The sequence below is a fragment of the Capsicum annuum genome, unplaced genomic scaffold, assembly GCF_002878395.1.
Source record: "Capsicum annuum cultivar UCD-10X-F1 unplaced genomic scaffold, UCD10Xv1.1 ctg45019, whole genome shotgun sequence".
Taxonomy (NCBI): Eukaryota; Viridiplantae; Streptophyta; class Magnoliopsida; order Solanales; family Solanaceae; genus Capsicum; species Capsicum annuum.
The window spans coordinates 1-9348 of NW_025852491.1; the positions used below are offsets into that span (position 1 = coordinate 1).

Below are 9348 nucleotides of genomic sequence, written 5' to 3' on the forward strand. Positions count from 1 at the left end.
TTTGGAACTTCTATCTTCCATTAGAAAAGCCCCAATTTTGAAAACTCACTAGTAGAGTGATACTAGTGTTGTTTCTTGGCTAGAAACTAAGATCTTGGGGTTCTTTGAGTTCCTCTTGGTCCAAGTAAGAACTTGGTATTGATATTCATTAATCTTAGGGTCCTTTCTCTTGTTAGGGTTCTTAGATTATTTAATATTATGTGTTAAGTTTCTATCTCTTGTAATTTTGTTATCCTTGTGTTGTTGAATCTAAAAGTCTTTTGAAGCTGTGTGGGGCTCTTTCGATTCACTAGCATTGTTGCCTTATTATTCATCTCATTTTCTTGTTCAAAAACACAAACTCAAAGTTTAGTGAAGCCGTGTGAGGCCTATTTTGATTCACTAGAAACTTGTTGTTCATCTTGTTATTCTTGTGTTGGTTGGAACCTATTAATACACACATAGTCTTGTATCATTTGGTGTCAAAGCTTGTGGTCGATTTTGTTCCAACAAAATCAATCTTGGGCTTGCTAGAAAAAAAAATTAAAAAAAAGAGTAGTGTTCTTGAACATTTAGGTCAAAATTGGTTGTAGATCTACAAAAGATTTTACTTGTTTAGTTTGTTTCTTGTGTTGGTTTCTTTCTCATCAACACAAAAGTGTCTAAATCTAAAGTTGAGCTTAAGAAAAAAGTGACTTGTTGTTGTGAAAACTTGAGGTTGGCCGTGTGGTGAATTATGTTGGGCGTTGGAGTGCCCATTGTGGTATATTGTTGTTTTGTTCTTGAAGGTGTTGATGTTGTGTTCATCTTTAAAGTCTCTCTTCGTCCTATGTCTTAAAAGAGAAATAGATCCAAAAAGGTGGTAAGACAAAATTGAAAAGTCGTTTGTGAGAAGACTTGCCAATATCACCTTTCTAGACTTGACAACCACTTTTCCTTGAAACAAGGGACCTTGTCTTGTGGAACTAGTAAAGTTAAACATCACCCTTTTGAGTTGGAAAAATTTGAAAAAGTTACAAGACTTTACTTCCCTCCAAAAGCAAAGTCATCCATCACAAAATTGTGAAGATTAAGGCTTCAAGTTGATAAGCAAAATGTATGGACCGTGACCAATGTCATGCTACCACGTTGCCTTAATCACTATTCACGTTATTAATTAAGCTCAATTTGGATATCTAGTTTCTAATTATTGATTCTTAGTTTCTTCTAATTGACTCGAGAACTAATTAGCAAGCTAGTACATTCCTACTAGGTTGTCAATTAGTCCTTTGAAGCCTTGTATTTATGTCATTGTTTGTTTGTGTGCTTTTGTTATTTGAATGCGTTGTAACTCCTTGACTCTAGTTCAACGGGAATTCCTTGAGTTTCAAAGAAGAACCCATTCTGGACAAAAGCATACTCATACCTTAAGGATTCATAGGTTACTATCCAATCTACAACACTTGTGGATTTTGAGTGTGAGTGAACCAAGAGAGTATGAGTGAGGAGAGGGGTTTTAAACTAACCTATTTGTTGCTTGTGTAGGTTATTCATTGACAATGGAGGGAACCACGTCTCAAACCGTGGATTCTAATGAAATGGAAAATATGAGGGTCACTCTTGAGGCTATGACCCGAACTCTTGAAAGAATGATTACGAAAGTGGGAGCCATAAGGGGAGAAGTGATAATTATTAGTGGGAGGTAGAATAAATGGAGAGTCAAAGGAACTCTCACCCTTCTACTCCTCGACATGTTTCATCAAGTAGACATGATAGAAATTTTTCCGCCACCGTTACTCCCGAAACATGGCCACAATTGCCAAATCCTTCACTAGCTCCACTAAATGTCGTAAGCCAAACCACTCATAACCCCCTAAAATGAGACTCCAATAGACCAACCCATTCCTAAAATCCTCAAGTTCTACAAAAGGGACTTGGGTGTCCAATACCTCCACTAAATCTAAACCCACCCTTCCGAGCCCCACTAAACCAAAGACCATCACCTCCACAAAATCCAATCCCTCCAAACCAAGTCCTAAATGTCCAAAACCATCCCGTCCACTTTGAGGAATATGGTAGAGAGGATTATGAAGGGTATGGATCTATTGATGATATTTACATGAGGGAAGAAGAGATGAGAGAGGGGCATGTGGATCCAAAAAGATACTGAGGGTATGAAGAAAAGGGAAACTGACACCAAGAGAGAGACGTAGGCATCAATACCATCATATTGAGCCTACCTATCTTTAAGGGTGAAAGTGACCCCGAGATGTATCTTGCTTGGGAGTCAACGTATGATAAAGTGTTTCAAGTGAATGATATCTCAAAAGAGAAGAAGAGTTATTTTGCCATAGCTCATTTTGAAGGCTATGCTAACACTTGGTGGGAATACATCAAGCGGTTTGGAAATGAGTTGGTAGAGGGGCAACCACCACCATGGTTTTGGTTGAGGTACCTAATGAGGCAATGGTATCTTCCCAAAAGCTATCATCATGAGTTGCTTGCTATGTTGTACAACTTGCGGTAAGGGAATCGAAGTGTTATGGCATATTATTATGAGTTTCAACAACTCATGTTAAAACTTGATCATCTTGGGAAACAAATTAGTCATGACATTATTCGGTTCAAGTGTGGATTGAACAAAGAGATCTCCACTCATTTGACACTTCACAAGTTTAATACCGTCGAAGGTATTTTCCAAGTGGCTCTTAAGATTGGAAAGGAACTTAAAGAGAGGTTGTCGTTCAAAGCAAAAGGACAATCAACCTCAAGTTGGCCGAGGGGCAAGGATATAGTTCAATCCTTTTCGGTTTGGCCCAAAAACAAGGACCAACCCGCCACTACTAGGCTGCCCAAGCCCAAAATAGTCCATAAAATCCCTCTGAGGCAATAAGTTCGCAAGTATCCTAATCCTAAAGGGTTCCAATGCTTCAAGTGCCAAGGTTGGGCGCATAAAGCCAATGAATGCCCTAACCAGCGTAATGTAATCCTAAGGGAAGGTAGATTGTATTTCCTTGGTGAAGAAGTGGGTATTGAGGGTGATGAGAGTGAGGCAGAGCCTTAAGATGGAGAGACGGCCAAGAGGGAGACACATGATGATGATGATGATTGTGAGGATGCTTATTCACAAGAAGGGGAGTGCGTAGTTACAAACTTTGTAGTAAGGTGTGCCATGATTAGTAAGGCGATACATAATACTAGCCAATGGGAGAATCTATTCCATACTAAATGCCTTGTAATGAGAAGTGTGTGCACTATGGTGATAGATAGTGGAAGTTGTGCAAATGTGGTTAGTGTTGTAATGGTGAACTTCTTGAAATTTCTAACTACTCCTCACACTAGTCCTTACAAGTTGCAATAGTTAAATGAATGCGGTGAGTTAAAGGTCACAAGGCAATGTGTGATACATTTTAAGGTATCCAACTACCACGACGAGGTGCTTTGTGACGTGATACCAATACAAACTTGTCACTTGTTGTTAGGAAGGCCTTGGCAATACGATTGGTCGAACAAACATAATGGAAATTCCAATCAGTATACACTTAAGAAGGATGGCCAAAAAGTTTCTCTTTATCCATTATTGCCTTCCAAAGTGAATGAATTATACCAAAAAGATGCGAGAATTGAGGGGAAAGAGAAAGAAGGCCGAGAGTGAGGGGAAAAGAGAAATCCAAGAGTGAGGGGGTAGGGGAAGCCGAGGGGACCTTAAATTCTAAGGAGAATGGGAGCATAGTGATGATTGCTAGGAGGATAGAACTATTTGTGATCATGACAAGGATACTCTGATGCTCCTCTTGGCTCATTGTTTTAATACCAACCCCTCTAATATTTCTATTTCTCCTCTTATTTCTCATGTTTTGCTGGATTACGAGGATGTCTTGCCAAAGGAATTGCCATAAGTATTGCCTCCACTTTAGGGCATTGAGCACCAAATTAATTATGTACCAACCTCATAATTGCCCAACGAACTGGCTTATAGAAGCAACTCGATGGATACCAAGGAATTACAATGCCAAGTTGAGAAACTTCTCAACAAAGGGTACATCAAGGAGAGTATGAGACCTTGTGCGGTTTCGGTGCTACTAGTTCCTAAGAAAGATGGGACTTGACGCATGTGCGTTGATTGCCAAGCCATCAACAAGATAACGTAAAATATCGATATCTTATTCCTAGGCTAGATGTATGCTTGATGAATTAAGTGGTTCATGTTTATTTTCTAAAATTGATTTGAGGAGTGTCTATCACCAAATTCGTATACAACCGAGTGATGAATGGAAAACCACCTTCAAGACCAAATTCGGTCTCTATGAATGGATGGTTATGCCAATAGGCCCAACAAACACTCAAGTACTTTCATGAGGCTAATGAATCATGTGATAAAGCCATTTATTATAAAGTTTGTTGTTTTTTACTTTGATGATGTGTTGGTGTATAGTAAGTCCTTAGATGAGCATGTAAAGAATTTACAGTGTATGTTTGATGTCCTCCAAAAGGAGAAGTTATATGCTAATCTAGAAAAGTATTCTTTTAGTGTCCATGAAGTTGTATTTCTTGGGTTTATGGTGAGCTCAAGAGGGGTCGAAATGGATGAATCTAAGATTGACGCCATTAAAAATTGGCCAACTCCCAAAATCATAGGTGAAGTGAGAAGCTTCCATAAGTTGGCTAGTTTTATAGACATTTTGTCAAAGGATTTAGCACCATTACCACCTCCTTGACTGAAGTGATTAAAAAGGATTGTCCTTTAGAGTGGGGAGATGAGCAAGCTAAAACCTTTGAGGACTTGAAAGCTATGCTCATCTCAGCCCCTTTGCTACAATTGCTGAATTTTGACAAGACTTTTGAGATCGAATGTGATGCTAGCAAAGTTGGCATAGGCGCGGTTTTAATGCAAGAATTGAAGCCTATTGCCTACTTTAGCAAAAAATTCAAAGGAGATACTCTAAACTACTCTACGTACGATTTAGAGTTGTATGCCTTGATTCGATCCTTTGCCACTTGGAAACACTATTTATGGCCTAAAGAATTCGTGATCCAAATGGATCATGAATCCTTGAAGCATCTATGGGCACAAGATAAGCTTAACCGACGGCATTTCAAATGGATTGAATTTCTTGAAACTTTCCCTTATGTTAATCGTTACAAGAAGGGTAAAGACAATGTGGTTGCAGATGCTTTATCTCAAAAATATATACTTGTGTCTACTTTTTCATCTAAGTTGATGGGGTTTTAAAGACTCAAGTCCTTATATCCTGAGGACCCTCACTTCACTCCTATCTATAGGAAAAGTGAAGAGTTGGATAGGGATAGGTGGGTTACGATGAGGGGTTCCCATCCCTATACCAAATTTGATGGATACTTGTTTAAAGGTAGATGATTGTGTGTTCTCTCAAGTTCGTAGAGAGAATTGTTTATGAGGAAAGCACACAATGGTGGTCTAATGGGCCATTTTGGGGTCAAGAAGACCCTTAAAATTTTGGAAGAATATTTTTATTTGCCTAGAATGCACAAGGATGTGGCCCAGATTTGCGGCCAATGTGTTGAGTGCAAAGGATCCAAGTCACGGCTCCAACCCCATAGGTTGTACACCCCATTGTCCACCCCTTTGCGTCCTTGGATTGACATATCAATGGACTTTGTGTTGGGATTGTCGATAACTAGAAGGCGGCGGGATAGTATTTTTGTCGTGGTGGATCATTTTTCCAAGATGGCTCACTTTATTCCTTGTTCTAAATGTGATGATGCGCCTAGTGTAGCCTCTTTGTTTATTGATAATATTGTAAAACTTCATGGTGTTCCGAGGACCATAGTGAGTGATAGTGATTCTAAATTCCTACGCCAATTTTGGAAGTTCATATAGGGTAGGCTCGATACTAAGTTGTTGTTTTCGACCTTATGCCACCCACAAATCGATGGCCAAACGAAAGTAGTAAATAGGACCCTAGGGTGTATTCCATGGTCCATGGTTAAGGAAAAAATAACTTCTTGCGAGGAGTACTTATCGTTGATTGAGTTTGCTTATAATCGTGTTATACACTCAAGCACGGGGATGACACCCTTTGAGTGTGTAGACGACATCAACCCCCTCACCCCTTTGGATTTAACCCCTTTGCCAAGTGATCTTATGATAATCTTAGATGGAATCAAACGGGCCGAGGCCATGAAGAAGTTATATAAGAAGGTGAGGTTGTGGTTGGAGAAGAAAAACTAAGAAGTTGTAAGGCGAACAAACAAAGAAAGAAGAAAGCTCATTCTTGAACTGGAAGATTGGGTGTGGGTTAACCTAAGGAAGGATATATTCCTGTCTAAAAGGAATGCTAAGTTGATGTCGCAGGGTGATGGCTCATTCCAAGTATTAGAAAGGATCAACGACAACGCCTACAAGATTAATCTACCCCCAAAATATCAAGTGCACAACATTTTCAAAGTGTGTGACCTCTCTCAGGTGGAAATGGTGGAGGATGGAAATGATTCGAATTTGCGGAAAAATTCCCTTCAAGATGGAGAGGATGATACAGAAATTCCTAGCACGAGACCTTTTATACGAAGCCAAGCGCGTGAGTTGCAACGACTCCAAGCCTTGTTCACATCCTTGTCCATGTGTGAGGCCCCTGTGAGCCCATCTAAGGGCCTATACTTATTTAAGTGTGAAGAGGCCCAACAAAACACCCCAAACCCACCCACTTAATGCTAAGGGTATTTTGTTATTTTGTCCCTCCTTTGTAATTGACTACTTAAGTCATTTGTTAGGGCTATTCTTTTAGTTAGTTGATTCATATTTTGGAAGACAACAAAACACTTGTAATATTTTGGAACTTCTCTCTTCCATTGGAGAAGCCCCAATTTTGAAAACTCACTAGTAGAGTGATACTAGTGTTGTCTCTTGTTTAGAAACTAGGATCTTGGGGTTCTTTGAGTTCCTCTTGGTCCAAGTAAGAACTTGGTATTGATATTCATTAATCTTAGGGTCCTTTCTCTTGTTAGGGTTCTTAGATCATTGAATATTGTGTGTCCATTTTCTATCTCTTGTAATTTTGTTATCCTTGTGTTGTTGAATCTAAAAGTCTAGTGAAGCCGTGTGGGGCTCATTTGATTCACTAGCATTGTTTCCTTGTTATTCATCTCATTTTCTTGTTCAAAAACACAAACTCAAAGTTTAGTGAAGCCGTGTGAGGCCGATTTCGATTCACTAGTAACTTGTTGTTCATCTTGTTGTTCTTGTGTTGGTTGGAATCTCTTGATACACACAGTCTTGTATCACTACTTTATCTCTCGAACCTTTACAGCTCACATAGTCAAAACGTATATTGTTGTGGCCTTGAACTAATTTTGAGTTAATCCACCTTAGAATCACCAAAGTATTTTCACTAAACTAATGTTGATTGTTACATTCCTTATCTCTAAGAGTTTTCTAAACCAAAAATTGTTTCTATAAAACTGATGTTAAATGGTTACATTTCGTGTCCCGAGAGTCTTCTGCAAGAGCAGAGTCATAGCGAATATAGAAATCATCAAAACACTTGATTCTTAGTTTCTACAATGATGTCAATTACACACAAAAAGTTTATCAGGAAACACACATTGTATCATAATGCGTAGAGCTAACTTATTACTGTATGATTACCGCTTCACCGGTATGACTTTTACAGGTTTTCAAAGAATTTTGACAGGTTTGGAGTTAGCAGCATTGATAATTTAGGCATTTCACAAATAAAAATCAAAGACCATCTCCTTTTACTTATATGAATTGTTAATATTCAAATAATAAACCAAACGGCCAGAATTTGAAATAAGTACTTTTTTATGTTTTCCTTGCACTCGGCTTATTATTTGCTTTACTCTGATATATACAAATGTTTTTTCTCTTGTTTTTAAATTTATATATTCTCAAATTCAAACATAGTACTCTCCCAAGATGTAGATGTTTCCCACATCGATAGATCACGAAAAGCATAGAGTAGAGAGAAAGGGCAAAACAGGAGGTCAATGGAGCAAAAAAACCATACCTTTCTCAGCGTTTTAGCTAAGGTCAAGTGTAGTATTTGTTCTTATCAGTTTAATATCTGATATGTGTGTCATTGGTCTCACATGATACTAACTCAATCTTTAAAGAGGGAAGGTCCATTAGAGTAGCTTGCTACTTGGGTCTTCGCGTGTCCCCTAGGTGTTGAACTACAACCTTGGCTTGGCACACCCCACCAAATAAAGTCTTAGTTTTCTTATTGTGCTTGGTTACACAAGATTGAGTAAAATTATAGCTTAGAATGGACTTATGAAATGGAAATATCTAGTATGTAGCTTGGATAAATAACCAAGCACCTCTTCTTGTTGTGTAATGCACATAGCTGAAGGGGGTAGTTCACGTTTTTAAAACATATAATATCCCGAATTCTAGCCATACCAGTGTTGTGTTAATTCTTTCAAATGAATATACACTTCGCCCTTGGCAAAAGCTATTTAACGAAGCTTTGCTACTAGGGCCTTCACGTGTTGCCTAGGTGTTGCATTACAAACTTGGCCGGGCGCAGCTCACCAAATCAAGTCTTAATAGTTTTGTTATTGTTCTTGGTTACACAAGATTGAGCAAAACTATAGCTTACAACGGATTTATGAAATCAAAATATTTAGTATGTTGCTTAGATAAATAAGCACGCACCATCTTGTTGTCTAATGCACATAGCTGAAGGGGTAGTTCACGTTGTCAAAACATATAATATCTTGGACTCTATTTTTTTTGTTTGGTTTTCCTTTTTCGGTGTCCGGTACCCACATTGGAGTCCGACTAATCCGGATTCACGCTGGATAGGGCCCCATTCAGCAGGTAGAGCTCCCTACCAAGGATTTTTTTCATAGCCAGGGCTCAAACCCAAGACCTCTGGTTAAGGAAGGAGCAACCCCATCCTCTACACCACATTCTTTGGTGGTATCTTGGATTGTCTATACTAGTGTTGTGTTAATTCTTTCAAATGAAGAGGTGTTTCCATAAAACTGATGGATAATTGGTTACAATCCGCGTCCTGGGAGTCTTCTACAGGAGCAAAGTTGTACCGAATATATAAACTCATCAAAATACTTGATTCTTTGTCTCTACATTGTGTTAATTAAATAGTTACACACAAGTAGAAAGGAAACACTCAAACATACATTGTATCATAAAAAAAGCCAGCCCAATGCTAAAGCATGCACGGGGTCCAGGGAAGGGCCTGTAACACCCCGCATTTCGGGCTAGAACGTAAATCGTTATTCTTTCACATAGAGGTTGCAAAATTCATGAATCCTATGCAAATTTAGTGTGTAATCAATTATGTAGTGTGTGAATCTAGTTGAACATGAATTGAGATCATAGAAGTCCCTTAACTCAAAGACGGGTTGAGAACTTTCCTATCGTTC

At 38.7% G+C, this 9348-nt stretch overlaps 1 non-coding gene across 1 annotated transcript; it reads left to right on the forward strand.

Moving 5' to 3' along the window:
• Positions 1 to 7960: 7960 nt before the first annotated feature.
• Positions 7961 to 8157, forward strand: LOC124892232. The gene has a single exon (XR_007050135.1). It is a non-coding gene; the product is annotated as a U2 spliceosomal RNA (small nuclear RNA).
• Positions 8158 to 9348: the final 1191 nt, after the last annotated feature.